We start from the raw sequence: 18,542 nt of genomic DNA, 5'->3' as shown, positions 1-18,542 counted from the left end.
AGGATTCTGGACCCGCCTCAAAGGTGAGGTTCTCTCGCTCAGAACATCGCGAGATCTTCACTTAAGTGGAGTAATTGGTTGAAAGACCGAAAGACTGAAATTGAGAGATACGCCCACCGTTTTATTAGTTCCCTGATTGGTCTTCTAGAAGAGAAGGCGGCTCACGTCCACGCGTTCCCTGGATGCCCATTGGTGAACGGTGCTGGACTGCCAGCGCGCTGGCGTCGGCGCGGGCGTTCGAACCGGCGCTTGGCGGCGTTACCATGGGGGTGCGGCCTGGCGGCAGGCTCAAGCTAGTGAGCTGACAGCACGCCTCGGTCGCCCGCCTTGGGGCTCTTTGCTGTCAGCTTTTTCTCCTGTCTTCAGACACGGTTGATCGAGGAGGAATTTGGAAGCCTCCGAGGTGAGAAATGGCGGGGGAGAACCGGGGCGGGGTGGGCTGCTCGGGAGCCTTGCTGCCTGCCCCGCGGGAGAGGGTGCGCAGGGCGCCCGCCAAGCGCGTGAGGAGGCGGGCAGTTGGGAGGGAACCGGGAGTTGACCTCTCCCGATGGTCCAAACGTTCACCCACTCGCCTACCCTCTCCCTCACTTCTCCCGTGAAACCTTTTCTGAGTCTCGAAGTCCTCTTTACCCCTTTGAACCTATAGCCCTGACTGGAACCTCTCTTAGAGAGCTTCTGTTCCTCCTTGGGTACTTCCGTGAACCCCATTCTCTTCCCTTCTACCATATAATTCTGAGGTCTTTGAGGCAAGGCAAGCATCTTTCACAATGTTTTACACATAGTAGGTTTTTCAGGAAATATTTGTTGAGTTGAATTTAATTCACCACAAATAAATTGGATTCCCCTCTATGCCCTGCCCCTTTTTCCCTCCCATACAGAGATTATTTTTTATCTTTATGGGGGAAGGGGGAGGGCATCCTGATCTCATATGCAAAAGGACCTGAAAGTTTACGGTTGGGCTTTCCACTCTTCGTGAAAGGGAAAACTTTTGGATTGCTTACTACAACTCTTCCCGCATTGTGGCTTTTAGTCTGGGTCTCCCAGTGTTTTTATTAGACTCCCGGTTGGTCTTTGCTTAAAACAAACCATTCTGTTGTTGCTGTATGCCAAAAGACTTGATCTCAATTTCTTAATGACCCACAGCTGTTGTCACATTTTAAGTGTTTTCTCTCTTGTATTTTTGTTCTGCTTGTAGTCTCTGTACTTCGGCACATATAACAGCTGCTCCGGTAGCCTATCCATTTATCAGGTGTCCGTGATAGAACTGCATTACCAAGACTGTTGTTTCGTTGTTAACTCCTAAGGCTATATATTCCCAATATGCTTTGTTGATTCTTATATCAAAATCATAGCTCAATGATGACTTTAATGAAAGGATTGAAAAAAGTCAGGTATAGCAGCTCTGTTCTTATTACCTTCTTATAAAAGTTTGAACATAACCTTATAGCTAAACTTTAGACCTGTGGCATGTAATGGAACCCGGACTGGGGATTCAGGGTTTGGTCTTGGCTCTGTCTCTCTCACTGTGGCTGGCTTTGCAGGTCATTTAGCCCTTTTAGATTTCACGTTTTCCATGTGGAAAATCAAATGTTTGAATTAGATTAGAAGTCATGTGGCTCTATTATCAATTTAGTCAAGCGGTTGATGCCAGGTAGACATCATGCACTCAGCCTTCCAAAGACCATATAGCTGGAAGTAATAGCTACCATTATTGAGCATCTACCCTGTGCAAAGCACTATATCATATCAAGGGCTTTACATAAATATTACATTTTTCTTAGCATAATACATTAATCTACTGCCCACATAACATTTCATTAAAAACTGTTGGTTTATATTGTTAATGAAAATCTTTAGCTATTCATAGTATGTCCTTGGGGGCAAACTAGGGCTTGATTCTCTCATCTTCCAGTTTAGGAGGAACAGCAGTTTCTTCCTCTGGGCTGCAGTTTTGTTTGTAAAGTGAGGGGTTGATTGAACCACTCTTCTCAGATCCCTCCAGTTTAATTGATGAATTAATCCAGTTTCCTGCGCTGGCTCAGCAAACCTATTCATAATTTGTTCAGAGTAGGTCCTCAACAGATTTTGTTAAATGAGTAATAGAGTTCTACTTCTTGTACTTCGAGTGTTGTGGTCATTGTATACTTTCCGAGATATCATCTCAAGGATTTTGATGTTCATATCCTATTAAACAAGAACACTTTTCCATAGGCATAAACTAATAGGTACCGTTCGTACTGGAAAAATTCAGTTTTCCACAAGTTTTTCTTTTTCCTGTGTAGGGAAAAACCAAATATGTGGGGTCCCCACAATTCTCTGTGACACCAGCTGGGTGTCCTACGGTTTAACTCAATCTAACAGTTTACCTGGAGATAGTGTCAGGTCCCAGAGGTTAAGGGCTTAGTCCCACAAGACTGCTCCCATACCACTTCAGATGCCAATCACAAGTAGTTAGGTCCCCAGATACCCACAACTTCTCTCAGATTTGGCTACAAATTGGAGGTTCCCACGTCCCCCTCCTCAGGTTTGATTAATTTGCTACAGTAGCTCCCAGAACTCAGAGAAACACGTTTATCACCATCAGAAGTTATCTTGCTTATTTGATTATTGATTATCTCCTTCCATTAGAATAATAGCACCTTGAGGGCAGTGACCTTATCTGTTTTGTTCCTCAACATCTAGAAAGGGCCCAGCTCATTAAAAGTCCCTCAAGCTATTTCTTGAATGACTGGATGAAAGGTTTTTGTTGTAACTGTGACCATAGCTGTGCCCATAGCAATTCGTTTGAGTGATAGAAACTTCCTTCATTTTTTTGCTCAGGGGCAGTGAGTCAGGGCACCACCAACTCTGCTTTAGTTTTCTTGAATAATCAAACTACCCTGATACAAAAGTTTCTATCACCTGTGACTGCAAATGGTATCAAAATCTTTTGTATAGTTCTAAAAATAGTGTAGGGATATTTATTCGTTAAATAATTATGGAATGTTTATTATTCCCAGACATTGTTTTAGATTCCAGGGATAAAAAGATCAATAAGACACATTCCTTGACCACAAGATCATATTCTAATGGAGGAAATAGACATACTCATAGATAATTATTACAGAATGTAACTGCAATGATAGAGATATGCAAAAGGTATGATACGAACATAGAAGGGAAATCCAGCCACATCTGGGGAGACCAGAAAAGAACTCATTTATGTTTTAATCAATGGGTAAGAGGTAGACAGGTAAAGTGAGGTTTGATGAGAGTTGGAGGAGACCATTTAAGAGCACAATGTGAATAAATGCACAGAGATAATAAGCTGACTAAACTGAAGAGTAGGTGGGAGAGAGAGGAATGGGCTAGACTGTAGAAGGCTTTGTAGGACATGCTAAGGAGCTTGGATTTTGTCCTTTAGATAGGTGACAGGATGCCACTGAAAGGTTTTAAATAAGGGAGCAGCATGGTCATAACTGTGCTTTCAAAACAATGACCTGGTTCTGTAGTGTGGAGGATGGTTTGGAGGGGGCAAAACTGGAGGCAGGGAGAACGGTTAAGAGACATGTAATGATCTAGGTGAACTACCATCTGAGGCGGAACCACCAGGGCTGTGGTAGTAGGAATGAGGATAGCAAAGAGGAAATCTGACAGATATTTAGGATTAAATTGACTGGACCTGTTGATCAGATTTGGGATTAAAGGAGAAGGAGGAGTCTAAGGATGCTTCCCAGTTTAGCTCTGAGTGACTGGATAGATGGTATTTTGTCACTTCCCCTACCTCAGCCCTCACTTCCCCTACCTCAGCCCTCACTTCCCCAAGGAACAAAGAGATGGAGGAACAGATTTTGTGGGGAGTTAATGAGTTTGGTCATTGACAAGTAGTTCAGATGCTCAATCATGGGGACATTTTGATAGTGATACCTGCATGTTTTTGCTGCAAGACAACTGTAAGATTGTTAGTTTTATTGTGAAGTGAACTAAAGTTACACTGGAATTCCGAAAGTACTCAATAACATTGCACAATATCCAGGCCAAAAAGACTAGTTGAGATTTCACAAGCAATGAGGAGCAGTACTGTGTCTCTTATAGCCTTTTTTTTTTTTTTTTTTTGCGGTACGCGGGCCTCTCACTGTTGTGGCCTCTCCTGTTGTGGAGTACAGGCTCCGGACGCGCAGGCTCAGCGGCCATGGCTTATGGGCCCAGCCGCTCCGCGGCATGTGGAATCTTTCCGGTCCGGGGCACGAACCCGTGTCCCCTGCATCGGCAGGCGGACTCTCAACCACTGCGCCACCAGGGAAGCCCTCTTATAATCTTTTAAGTTACCTGCTTATGCTGAGATTTGATTGGTTAAAACTAGTGGTATAGAATTATGTAGCCAACAAATAGATATCTAATCACTTTCAAAAACAAATTCATGTAGTTGTTTTTAATAAATTATGCCTTTGTTTCTTCATTTGTATAAAGTGAGGTGATGACAACGTCCATCTCTCACAAAAAGTCTTGGAAGATTAATCAGGTAGCATAATTAATTATGTATTAATAATTTAGATCCCAGTGAATGGAATTGTTGTTTTAATCGTTCTTTGCTTTCTCAGCATCACTCCTTTAGAAATAATTTCTGGTGCCGTTGTGGCAACGGTTCCCAAGAGGATGTAACCCTGAGTAAAAGCATCTCTGTCATCTTAATAATTTATAAAAACTGATTGTAATCATTATTTTTCCAATTAAACATGTGAGATATATTTTGTTGAAAGTATTTTATAACTGCAAAATGGCAGAAAATCTGAAAATGACAACTTCTGCAATTGGATTAGACCAAGATTTAAAAAATAAAACACTGAGTTTAAACCCAATATTGGTTACCACCTGTTCCTGGGAATTCTTTCAAAATTAAACCTCTATATTTAGAGAGGTATTACTTGAACTGTTTTAAGATAACTGGGTTCAACAATTTTGTTATGCTTATTTTTAGGTGATTGCTCCCGTGTTTTGCACCAGACTTAGAAATTTTTAAATGTCATAGTGGGGCTCTTGAAAGGAATTGCAGTAATTGCAAAACATTAGCTACTTAACCATAAACAAAGGTGAAGCTTGTTTTTCAGTTACAAAAAGAAACAATCTTTCAAAAACTACTTTTGGGTATAACTCACATGATTTGTATCCCCAAATTCACATCCAGCCTTAAGAATTACATTAGGTATTATATATTCTCATTCTTTGCAGCTGTTGTTTTAAGCAGCTGTCTAGTATCCCTTGTCTTCTTTTAAGACCAGTGGTCTATAGATAGAATAATCCTTAGAGTTTGAAATAACTTAATTCCCTTGTTGGAGGAAAAGTGTATACTGTATTATCCACCTTTTAATCTCTCACTGATAAGATTGCATTTCTTGTGTTCTTAATTAGGGGTCTTATGCCTAATGTGGGGTACACAAACATCTTAATGCAAATTCATTGAGAATGTTGGGTTTGTATTGTATCTGTTACTAATGGTTGCAGTGGGTTCGGTGACTTTTTAAAAAAGTGATCATTAGTGGTTGCCTAGGGCTGGATGGGTTGGGGGTTTAGTATGTAAATGTATTAAAAGCCATTGAATTCACTTTAAATGGGTGAATTCTATGGTATGTGAACTATATCTCAATAAAGTTGTTATATATGTATATTTTGAATAATTAGTTAATTTTGCGGTACGCCGGCCTCTCACTGTTGTGGCCTCTCCCGTTGCGGAGCACAGGCTCCAGACGCGCAGGCTCAGCGGCCATGGCTCACGGGCCTAGCCGCTCCGTGGCATGTGGGATCTTCCCGGACTGGGGCACGAACCCGTGTCCCCTGCATCGGCGGGCAGACTCTCAACCACTGCGCTACCAGGGAAGCCCTATTTATTTATTTTTGGCTGTTTTGGGTCTTGGTTTCTGTGCGAGGGCTTTCTCTAGTTGCGGCAAGGGGGGCCACTTTTCATCGCGGTGTGCAGGCCTCTCACTGTCGCGGCCTCTCTTGTTGCAGAGCACAGGCTCCAGACGCACAGGCTCAGTAGTTGTGGCTCACGGGCCTAGTTGCTCCGCGGCATGTGGGATCTTCCCAGACCAGGGCTCGAACGCGTGTTCCCTGCATTGGCAGGCAGATTCTCAACCACTGTGCCACCAGGGAAGCCCTATTTTTTTAAGTGGTCCTTGTCACAGTTTAGGGGAACTCAGTTGAAGAAATATTTCTTGGCAATCAGAAGCTATTTTAGTCCTTGTATTTCATACTACCTCTGTATTAATGAGAGCGTATAATATGTTCTAATGCCTGCTGACCTTCCCGTGTAGTCCCTTACTTTCAGGAGCAGTATATTCATTTAAAACATGTATAATTGAGGAAGTAGAAAGTGGAAAATAGTAAGGTGTTCGAAAAGGCCACTGAGGTTTAGCGTATCAAAGCTGTGTAACCTTAGGCAAGTCACTTAATCATTCAGAGCCTCAGTTACCACATAAAATGAAGGTGTTGGATCAAATCCTAGTTCTCAAACTCTGATGCCCACAGGGCTAACCAATTAAAGTAAATAAATAAAGTTGGTGGGTATAAAGGAACCGGGAGCAGGGGACCATGGCATATGGATAGTATATGCTCTTCTAAAGAGATCAGCCATAACTCAATTTTGATCCGTTGTTGCTTTATCTTGTAGGCTCAATGTAACTGTATCTTTAATTTTCAAGAAAAGCAGAAACTGGATTTTTTTTTTTTTTTTTGCGGTACGCGGGCCTCTCACTGTTGTGGCCTCTCCCGTTGCGGAGCGCAGCCTCAGCGGCCATGGCTCACGGGCCCAGGCGCTCCGCGGCATGTGGGATCTTCCAGGACCGGAGCACGAACCCGTGTCCCCTGCATCGGAAGGCGGGCTCTCAACCACTGCGCCACCAGGGAAGCCCTTTGTGAACTTTTTTGTATGTGCCTCCTGAAGCACACATGCAGAAGCTTTTCTGAGGTATATACCTAGGAGTTGAGTTGCTTGGTTGTATACTGTATGAACACTCAACTTGGTAAGATAATGCCAAACTGTTTTTCAGTGTTTCTGATTTAGCTCCATGATCCTTTACTCTGAGAGTTCTCCATAACTCTCTGCCTTCTCTAATTTATTGTATTCTCTCCTTCCACACCTTTTTCCCCTTAGTGAAGATAACCTGCCTCACTGCCCCTTATTTTCTTTCTAGGCAACCATATGTTCTCTGCCATTAAGAACTTTTCCTCTAACATAATAGAATCATATTTAGAAATAAATATTACACTTTTACAGTTACATTATAAATAACTTGTTAAAAATGCCTTTTAAATGCTTTTCCATGCAGAAATATTTATTTTAAAATTTAATGGTCATTTAAAGAACTTTGTAAGTTTTATTTGTCAGGTTTGATGTAAGATTAATTACATTTAAGTTCTGTTTACTGTGTGGTTTTTTTAATTACCTCACAAATGATCAGGATATTTCTGGCATCTGTGAACTTTTAGTTTCCAGGGTTGCTCAGCATAAATAATTTGAAATTTTATTGTTGAACGGAGAGGATTTTTTAAACTTGGGAACATGAATTATTTCTGAAATAACTTTGAATATTTTTCTTTTAAAAAGGCTGTGACACACAGATGCTTTCAACTTTTGTTTTTTTCTACTATAAATGTTACCCAAAGCCACATTTTACTTTCCTCTTCATTGTATTTTTGTAACAAAAATAAACACCTTTAAAGAGGAATTATTTAATTAACCATTATAAAAATAACAAAGATTATTTGATACTATGAAATCCATGTACAAACGAGTTAGACTTTTTTTTCTTTTTTTAAACAGGCTGGTTTATTTTATTTAAAATAAGTAAGGGGGCTTCCCTGGTGGCGCAGTGGTTGGGAGTCCTCCTGCCGATGCAGGGGACGCGGGTTCGTGCCCCGGTCCGGGAGGATCCCACGTGCCACGGGGCGGCTGGGCCTGTGGGCCATGGCCGCTGAGCCTGCGCATCCGGAGCCTGTGCTCCACAACGGGAGAGGCCACAACAGTGAGAGGCCCGCGTACCGCAAAAAAAAAAAATAATAATAATTAAAATAAAATAAGTAAGGGTAGAGTTCCTAAGATTCTTCATAGAATGAAATTGGCTTTGGTTTATGCATTATTAGACTTATACTGAATTACTTCTTGAAAACTATTGGCATCACACCCACCTAGAACATGTTTGGTATGCCCTTCTAATTTATTCAACTGAAGCTCTTGAAATTTTCATTCTGTGCTAGAAGAGTGTAAAAAATAACTCAGCCTGTGCATTCTTAATAGCTCTTGACCACAGCTCACATTTCCCCAGAAAACTTCAATACATTTTCTCAATTTCTTCCATGGTTAATTTTGTTTTTGATAATTATAGAAGTGAATGTTTTAGGAAAAGCACTTTTTTCTGTTAGTTACTAGTGTAACATCTAGAATTTAATGGTACAGTGTTTCTTTTTGGAGTGATAAAAGTGTTCTAAAATTGGATTGTGGTGATGGTTGCACAACCTTGTGAATATACTAAAAACTATTGAATTGTACACTTTAAATGGGTGAGTGTTATGGTATGTGAATTATATCTCAGTAAAGTTATTAAAGTTTAATGATGTCCTAGAGGGATTTATTGACCCTTTTTTTCCTTTTCCTCTTTGATAATTGAAGTTTTGGGAATGTCACATAAATTTGAGAAACTAAAAATAGCTTGGATGCTTTAGAACTTGGACCATTTTCCCCCGTTTTTCTGATTGGCAAGGAATATATAGACCTTAGATTTAAGTTTTCTACTTTTATAGTGATCAAAAACCTTTATTAGAGATATTGAATAATCTTGACAATTATACAAGCAACAGTAGATTATGTTATTTTCTTCAAATTTGTTTCACTACTTGTTTTTCTCAGTTAAATTAGACTGATTTAAGAAATTTTTTCCTTTATTAGCAGATGTCATTTAGGTCAGTGAAAAAAGAGCTACGGTAAATAGTATGATCATTTTAACTTTTTTCCAAAGGCCTAAGAAAGGAAAATCACAAAATTTTCAGTCACTAAATGTTAAATAGATTTAAACTAACAATGACACTATATGATTTTATTTTACGACAAATTGTAGAAAATACAACTCACCTATAGCGACAGAAGGCGAGTCAAAGATTACCTAGGACCAGGGGTGGAGGAGAGGGTTGATTGCCAAGGGGCCTTAGGAACTTTTCTGATGGGACTGTCTTGATTGTATTTTGATTAATGTGGTGGTTACATGGTTATATATTTGTCAAAACTTATGGAACTGTACACTTAAAATGGTTCTAGTTTGTTATATGTAAATTATACCTCAGTAAAGTTGATTAAAAGAAAATCAATTAAAATGACCACACATACACATGACTTATATTTGTATCAAGTGTTTGCACATTGTATATAGTAACCAGGCACTTTTGTCAACTATTTATGCCAATGAAGGAGAGAAAAGTATTTGTACAATTGTCATCGATGAAACAGTATTACATTAGTAGAAGCCTACACATAGCATTACTATTAATTAATCAGTATATTTTGCAAGTATAGTACATCTACTTCAGTATATCTGATTTCTTACCTTTAGATTCTGTTATGTATTCAACTTTTCATCAATCGAATAATAGAAAACATCTTTTAATAGTGTTAAAAGCTTTTAATATGTTTTATCTATTTGTTTCTAATAAGTCAACACTTCCTACATGCCAGGCACAGTGATCCAGTGCTGAATAAGAGAGCATAGCTCCATCCTTATGGAGTACTTTACAATTTTAAAATTAGTTTTACATAAATTTTTTTTTTTTTTTTGCGGTATGCGGACCTCTCACTGTTGTGGCCTCTCCCGTTGCAGAGCACAGGCTCTGGACGCGCAGGCTCAGCGGCTATGGCTCACGGGCCCAGCCGCTCAGTGGCATGTGGGATCTTCCCGGACCGGGACACGAACCCGTGTCCCCTGTATTGGCAGGCGGACTCTCAACCACTGCGCCACCAGGGAAGCCCTAGTTTTACATAAATAATTTTATCACATCCTTTGAGAGAGGGAAATAAAACTCAGAGAAACTAAGTGACTTTGTCCAAGGTTACACAGCTAAATGACTGAGAGTTATCTGATTCCAAATTCAGGTTCAGGCAGTTTAGGTGGGTAGAGTTACATAGTTTAGGTGGATGAATGGAAAATTTGAGGGGACATGTTAAATAGTTGGATCTTATCCACATCCTGGAATTTGAATAAACTTCCTTAATTGTGTATAAAGTTGCATGTATTCCCCTTCCAGTTTATCTTCTCTGCCACCAGGATAAGAAAGTTTGAATTTCTGCCAACTGGATTTCTTCCAAGACCCTATTTCTGATTGTTACCCCAACAGCTGAGACCTAGCAGTCTCTGGGTTTGTCACAAAGGAGCACTCTGCATACCAGTGGCATTGAACGTGAGTGGGCCCTACATGTAAAAACCTGCCCATCTGGCCTCCATTGGATTTTGCTGATTTGCAGGGCATTTTCCAGGTGGTGGCAGCTGTGAAAGATTCCATGCTGCAGCACAGATCTGCAGGAGACAGCCACTCTGTTGAGCAGGGTAGATAGAGGGCCTGTTAGGGGGGCTGGCAAGGAGCTGTCTTTGCAGCTACTTTTGAAGGAGGCAGCATGGAATAGTGCAAAGAACATGGGACTAGCCATGAGAAGACCTAAGTTTGAATCTTAGAACTGTCACTTGATAGCTGTGTTACCTTGGGCAGGCAACTCAATTCATTCCAGTCTTTCTCCTCCTAAGTAAAATGAGGGCGTAATACGTGCATTATGGATGAATCTCATAATCATTATGCTAAGTGAAAGAACCCGGATACAAAAAAGAATATATTGTATAATTCCATTTATATAAACTTTTAGAAAAGCAAACTTATATATAATGGCAGAAACATCATACAGATCAGTGGTTGCCTAGGGCCAGGGGCAGAGGGAAGGATGGAATGCAAAGAGGCGTGAGGAATCTTTTGAGGATGATGGAAATATTCTGTATTTTAATTGTGGTGGTGGTTTCACAGGTGTATTCAACTGTCAAAACGCATGGATTTGTACCCTATTGTGCACACACACCCAAAAGGGGATCTTGATGCTATTTCAGGGCTTAATAAGAAAGAATTGAGGGAATTCCCTGGCAGTCCAGTGGTTAGGACTTAGCGCTTCCACTGCAGGGAACATGGGTTCCATCCCTGGTCAGGGAACTAAGATCCTGCATGCTGTGTGGCACGGCCAAAAAAAGAAAGAAAGAAAGAAAAAATTGAAATAGATTTGGATTATTTACCATTTGTACAGGAGGGGAGAGAAGCAGCACAGATTGGTATTTGTGTTGTGTATTTGTAGGCTGCATATTTACCCTTTCTGCTGTAGGTTACCCAGTAAAGTTATAGCTAATATAATAGGAATTCTCCAATACTAAACAAAATCAACAATCATCCATCTTGACCTCTAACTCTTTCTTTACCCCTTTGTCATTTTTATCTGAATTTTTATGAACTATTAATAGGGGACATTTGAAATCAGATTTCTTAAAATATTTGAAATACTTAATTTACTAAAAATTTTTATTTATATTCCATTGTCCGGTCATTCTGCTTCTTAGTGGTTATTATATCCTATCACCTTTATGTTGAGGAACTCTATTGACATCCTTATAGTCACAGTGCGACAAAGATGTCAATTGTAAATGCTTAACTCCAGTATGTAGGGAGGGCTGCAAGAGATAAAATGGAAATGACTTGCCCTCCCCAGTCCCCCAAATTCTCATCCTGTATTCTATTAGTGATTGTAAATGACTCAATGTCCTTCTTAATAAAGCCTCCCAGAAGCCACAACTAATTGTTTGGGGTTGACACTGAAGTCAGAACTTGATCTAGAAATACTATTCAGTGACTCAAATATGAAGTGAGTAGTGACTTTCCTGGATTAGCTACTTGTAGCTGTATAGCGTTATTCCTGATCTCCAAAGGGAAGAGAAGGGCCGGTGTGGTTGTGCTTATTCTATCCCCTCTTTCCCTAATGCCCAGGCCCTCTCTGCTTAAGACTTGCCAGGAATATGTAACCTTTAGCTGGATGTGGGACAAAGGGCAGCTACTTCTAAAACAGAGATATGTGTTTCTTGGAAGAAAGCTGATTTTAGGTTTTGGCCAGGAAATATACAAGATGAATCTCTCAAAGACTAAGGCAATTGATAGAAACACATGAAATATATAAAACCCATGAATTAATAATGAATTTGAACCTGCCTCGCCCCCTCAAAAAAAAGCAAAAGCAAAACCCCAAAAGAACTCATTGGACACCATCCAAAATAACTAGGGCACTACTACAACTTAACTCTGAAAATTAGAAATTAAAAGAAAGAATACTTTTATGCCCGCCTTCATGTGCAAACTCTACTTTGGATAATCAAAGAGCCCTAGTTGTTGACAGAAAGTTTTTCTTTGTAGGAAAATTCCACAAAGAATGATAGATTCAGAAAATCACCATTTTGCAACCCCAGTGAAATAATTGAGGCAGGTAGTGATCAACAGAGGATGAAACCATTGGATTGATTGGTTGATGAGAGAACTTTACAATGAAGTAAATCAGTCTGCAGTTTGCAGACATTTGTATGTATTCTGATGTGATGTATTATGAAGCACATGATAACACCTATGAAGTATTTTTGCCCCAAATGTGGAACTTGATTCTAATATAGGGTTGCCAGATTAAGCCAACACAAAACAGGACACTTAACCACTGTGCCACCAGGGAAGCCCCAACAGGGTTTTTAAAATAGAATTCTGGTATAACCAGACTAAATAAAATAGTTTATGTAAAGTACTTAAGCATAGCGCTTGGCATAAAATAAAACTTAGTAAATTTTAGTTTCATCAGATCATTAAGGTAGTATGACCATCAGCTGAAATAACGGGATTGGCCTTGTTATATAAAATGTGTTTTTTTTTTAACAGGGTATTTATTTTTATTTATTTATTTTTGGCTGTGTTGGGTCTTTGTTGCTGTGCGCAGGCTTTCTCTAGTTGTGGCGAGCTTGTGGTGTGAGGGCTTCTCATTGCGGTGGCTTCTCCTATTGTGGAGCACGGGCTCTAGGCATGCTGGCTTCAGTAGTTGCGGCACGTGGGCTCCAGGACACATGGGCTTTGTTGCTTCACAGCATGTGGGATCTTCCCGGACCAGGGATCGAACCCATGTCCCCTGCATTGGCAGGCGGATTCTTAACTACTGCACCACAAGGGAAATCCCTATATAAAATGCTTCTTTGACCTATATGAAGTATTCAGGGTGATATTGGTAAAGACATTGTATATATTAGGCTCTTCTTGGTTGTAAGGACTCTGAGATTGTGTCCATTACCTTGGATGATGGGTCTTGTAGAGAGTTAGGAAATAAAAAAAATGGCTCCATAGCCACATAAGCGGGCTTAATGGAGTATTCTTTATATTTTTTGATGTGGACCATTTTTAAAGTCTTTATTGAATTTGTTACAATATTGCTTCTGTTTTATGTTTTGGTTTTTTGGCCATGAGGCATGTGGGATCTTAGCTCCCCAAGCAGGGATCAAACCCACACCCCCTGCATTGGAAGGTGAAGTCTTAACCACTGGACCGCCACGGAAGTCCCTTAATGGAGTCTTTTAATCATTTAGTTGCCTTAGGTAAAAAGTAGAAATGGTAGAACCTTTTGTCCTGTGTCCTATCTAAGCAGATTCTGTTCATTTGACAAATATTTGTTGCTAGCACAGTGCTAGGCTGGGTGGGATCGTATTCCTTTTCTCTTTAAGAATTCTCACTATAAAAAAAAAAAAGCTCACTATAGTATAAGGCAGAGCCACCTTATCGTCTCTGGAACAAGGCTGGCAATAAATTAAAAAATAAAAAATATAAGTCTGTAATACATACCCTGTAAGTTTTACAATTAAAACACTATAGCTGGAAGAGAGAAATCACATCTCCCTGGGGTAATTCATCTATTCAGCAAACATTATAATAGTGTGGATTGTTTTTAATGGCTATAACAAACAGGTATGAAAATGCTTAAATTAAATAGAAAAGTAGATTTCAGTATAGTTATGAGTACAGTGTTTAATACAGTGTAAAAATAGTGCACTTAAAAAAAAGGCTGGGAGGTGGGGGGGAGGTGGACGAAATAAGTGAAAGGGACTGAGAGATAGAGACCTGGTTATATAATAAAGTAGTCATGGGGATATAGTATACAGCGTAAGGAATATGGTCAATAATATTGTAAGAACTTTGAGGATAGATGGTTACTGGACTTATCATGGTAGTCATTTCATAACTTATGCAAATGTCAAATCATTATGTCATACACTTGAAACTAATATAATATTGTACATCAACCATATATTTTTTAAAAAGGCTAGAGGGAAAAACACCAAAATAGTAACAAGTAGTTGTATCAGATCAATTTGGGGAGATTGGGAAGAAGGGAAGTAGATAAAATTAAAAATATATTTTTTAAAATCAGTAATATAGTTACATAGTTTCACAATTTACAAAACAGCTCTTCTAGGTCTTGCTCTGGGTGATGGAGACAGCAGTGAAATAGAAATAACAATAGGAAAGGTAATAATAACTACCACATTTATTGGCATAAGTAGTCTCCTTCCCATGTTTACCTTCCACCAACTAGTCCCCCCACACCAGTATTATTACTTTCTTGTGCATCCTGTCAAAGATATTTTATGCCTGATAAGCGAATGTATAGATCTATTATAGATCAATTATCTCTTTCTCTTTAACAAATGATACCTTTACTATACAAACTGTTCTGTACATTGTTTTAGTCGCTTAATATATTGTCGAGATTTCTTTCACTTCAGTAATATTTTGAGAGTTTATTCTTTATAGTTGCTACATAGTATTATGTTTAATGGAGTACCATAATTTATTTAACCAGTCTCTATTCCATTTCTTTGCTATTATATAAAGTGCAGCAATGAATAATTTTGTACCTATGTCATTTTATACTTGTACGTAGTATCTATAGGATATGTTCCTAGAAGTGGAATTGCTAGGCCAGTGTATTTGCATTTGTAATTTTGATAGATATATCAATGCAGTACAATCATAATCACCTGGGGAAACCTTTTCAGTGTTCTTATGTCTGTTCCCCCTCAAGATCTGGGAGGGTTTTTTTGTTTTGTTTTCTTATGGATCTGGGATGGGCTCAGGTATCTATATTTTTTAAAGTTCCTGGAGTGATTCCAATGATTATCCCAGAAGAAGAGAGGGGCTGGACCTTTGTGAAATGAAATGTGGTACAAAGAAGCATATCTAATTAAAAAAAAATTTTTATTGGAGTATAGTTGATTTACAATGTTGTGTTAGTTTCTACTGTACAGCAAAGTGAATCAGTTATACTTACACATATATCTACTCTTTTTTAGATTCTTTTCCCATATAGGTCATTACAGAGTATTGAGTAGAGTTCCCTGTGCTATACAGTAGGTCCTTATTAGTTATCTATTTTATATATAGGAAGCATATCCAATTTTAAAACAAAAGAACATAGGCTAACTATAGGGCTCAGAAAGGTACTATGCTGCCAGTTTATTTAGAAGCATGCTGTTGGCTGCTATAATCTGCATGTCCAGATTACTGCTAACTCCGGTATCTTCCCCTCCTGTGATATTATGGGATATCCAAGCATCACAATATAAATATGTTGGTCTTGAAGGTACTGATTAAGGGATGCAATAGAAGCCTTGATTATCAGAGTTGAATTGGGAAATGTTGGGTATGTCACTGAGGGAATAAGTATGTGAAATACAGGATCTTGTACAGCCTGTGGAAATTGAGAAGTCTGCATAGCACTTAACCTCTTCCCCTAGGTTAGGCTGAGCCAAGTAGGGAATATAACTTTTTAGAAATAACTTAAAACACACCAAAACATTGAAGGCTTATTCTTTTCTAGGTTCTGGGTGAGTAGCAGTAATACAGTAATAGTAATACAGAAATAACAATCTCAGTAGTGATAGCTACCAACACTTATTGGGTACTACGTACATACTGGGCATTATTGCTGATTAATACTTGGATTATTACAAGTATTTTCTCATTGAATCCTAACCCTAGAAACTGTGGGGACTATTGTATTTCCATTTTACAGTTGAGAAGAATGAGTTTCAGAGATGTTAAATAAGTAACTTGCTGAAGGTCACACATTTATTTTATAGGATTGTTTAGAGGTTAACAAAGTGCTTAGAACAATGTTTAGTACATAATAAATACTCAGTACATACCAGCTGCTATTATTGTTATTACTGAAGCACAGAGTAAATACCAGTTATCTCTTGCTAGGGCATGCCTCACAGAAGAAAAATGTAAATAGGGTTTTTCCAAGGAAAAACAGGTATTCCAGGTAGAAGACACTGTAGTAAAGGGATTGATTGGTGGCCTGGTTTAACTACTGCGTAGGGTGCTTGGTGGTAAAATGGTAGAAGAGGCTGAGATAAGAAAGAAGGCTTCACGGAGGTGAAGGGAAGCTATTGAGCTCTCTTGAAAGAATGGACATGGCTCATTTTAGTAGGCAGAGGGAGTTGGGAACATTTCAGGCAAAGATACAGCATTTAAAAAGGCATAGAAGCTGTCAGTGTTGCAGTTACCTACTGCTGTGTAGTAAACTACCCCAAAACTTAGTGGCTTGAAACAATTACTGTTTTATTTGCTCACATTTCTGGTCTCACCTGGGACCATCATATGGCTGCTGTCATCTGGTGGCGCCACTGGGGCTAAATAGTCTCAGATGGCTTCTCTAATATGTCTGGCTTTGAATATGGCTGTTGGCTGGGTTTCTTCACATGACAGCAGAAAAGTCCCTAGAGAACAGTAGAAGCTGCAAGGACTCTCGAGGACTAGGCATGGAAGTCACATAGTGTCATTTCCACCACATTGTATTGGCCAAAACATGTGACAAAGCCAGCCTAGAGGCTTCCCTGGTGGAGCAGTGGTTGAGAATCTGCCTGCCAATGCAGGGGACACGGATTCGAGCCCGGTCTGGGAAGATCCCACATGCCACGGAGCAACTGGGTCCGTGAGCCACAATTACTGAGCCTGCGCGTCTGGAGCCTGTGCTCCGCAACAAGAGAGGCCGCGACAGTGAGAGGCCCACGCACCGTGATGAAGAGTGGCCCCTGCTTGCCACAACTAGAGAAAGCCCTCCCACAGAAACGAAGACCCAGCACAGCCATAAATAAATTAATTAATTAATTTTAAAAAATAGCCAGCCTAGATGCAACAGGAGAAATAAATTCCATCTCTTGATGGAAGGACCTGCAAAGAATTTGTGACTTTCTTTTTTTTAATCTACCACAAATGGAAAAGGGCAGGATGAGTTTAGAATGTGTTACTTATTAGCCCCTTTGGCCTTTTCTTTAGCCTAAGTAGCATTTCCTCCAACATTTATTACACAGGGTCCTTTTTTTAAAAAAAAAAAATTACTTATTTGGTTGCATGGGGTCTTAGTTGTGGCAGGCGGGCTCCTTAGTTGTGGCTTGTGGGCTCCTTAGTTGCAACACATGGACTCCTTAGTTGTGGCATGCGAACTCTTCGTTGCGGCAGGCATGTGGGATCTAGTTCCTTGACCAGGGATCGAACCCGGTCCCCTTTCATTGGGAGTGCAGAGTCTTACCCACTGTGCCACCAGGGAAGTCCCAACACAAGGTCCTTTAATCATCACTTTTACCTGGCCCTGACCTCTTTCTCTGTTTTTCCTAGAGTGAAGATAAAGTATAAATTAAAATGAAAAACAGAAAAGCTTTACCAAGAACTAACTAATAGAATTTTGAAAACTCTGAATTATTTTTTTAATAAATAAATTTATTTATTTATTTATTTTTGACTGCATTGGGTCTTCATTGCTGCGCACGGGCTTTCTTTAGTTGTGGCTAGCAGAGCCTACTCTTCGTTGCGGCGCACGGGCTTCTCATTGCGGTGCCTTCTCTTGTTGCAGAGCACGGGCTCTAGGCGCGCAGGCTTCTGTAGTTGTGGCTGGTGGACTCTAGAGCACAGGCTCAGTAGTTGTGGCACATGGGCTTAGTTGCTCCGCGGCCTGTGGGATCTTCCCGGACCAGGGCTCAAACCCGTTTCCCCTGCATTGGCAGGCAGATTCTCAACCACTGCGCCACCAGGGAAGGCCCCCAAAACTCTGAATTATTTTTAAAAAATTTTAAAGAGAAAATGTAGTTTACTTACTTTTGAATATTCTCTTAAACTTGATTAACAGTGATTAACTGTTAACAGTGATTAACAGGGATTAACTCATCAGGGAGTAGTCCAGGATTACGTGTCATTACCACATCATTTGTTAGTATTTAATTAAATAGCTTGGTGTTAAATTTTTTTAAGGATTTTACTGTATAACCATTTAAAATCTTGACCATAGTATTAATTGCCTAGGTAAATTCTTTTTTTTTTAATTAATAAATTAATTAATTTGGTTACACTGGGTCTTAGTTGTGGCAGGTGGGCTCCTTAGTTGTGGCATGCGAAACTTTTAGTTGCGGCATGCGTGT

At 39.7% G+C, this 18,542-nt stretch overlaps 1 protein-coding gene across 4 annotated transcripts in view; it reads left to right on the top strand.

The window, feature by feature from the left end:
* Window positions 1–210: 210 nt before the first annotated feature.
* KIF24 (kinesin family member 24) overlaps window positions 211–18,542 on the top strand; it is a 60,413-nt gene continuing 42,081 nt past the window's right edge. For 3 of the 4 annotated variants that reach the window (XM_032634337.1, XM_032634336.1, XM_032634333.1), the window contains exon 1: window positions 291–403. The gene's annotated coding sequence lies outside the window, so the exon portion shown is untranslated. Of the gene's footprint in view, window positions 404–18,542 lie in introns of all 4 variants that reach the window. The other variant, XM_032634338.1, reaches the window with a different exon arrangement.

This window comes from Phocoena sinus, chromosome 6, assembly GCF_008692025.1.
Source record: "Phocoena sinus isolate mPhoSin1 chromosome 6, mPhoSin1.pri, whole genome shotgun sequence".
Lineage (NCBI taxonomy): Eukaryota > Metazoa > Chordata > Mammalia > Artiodactyla > Phocoenidae > Phocoena > Phocoena sinus.
This window is presented reverse-complemented; position numbering and strand designations above follow the sequence as displayed.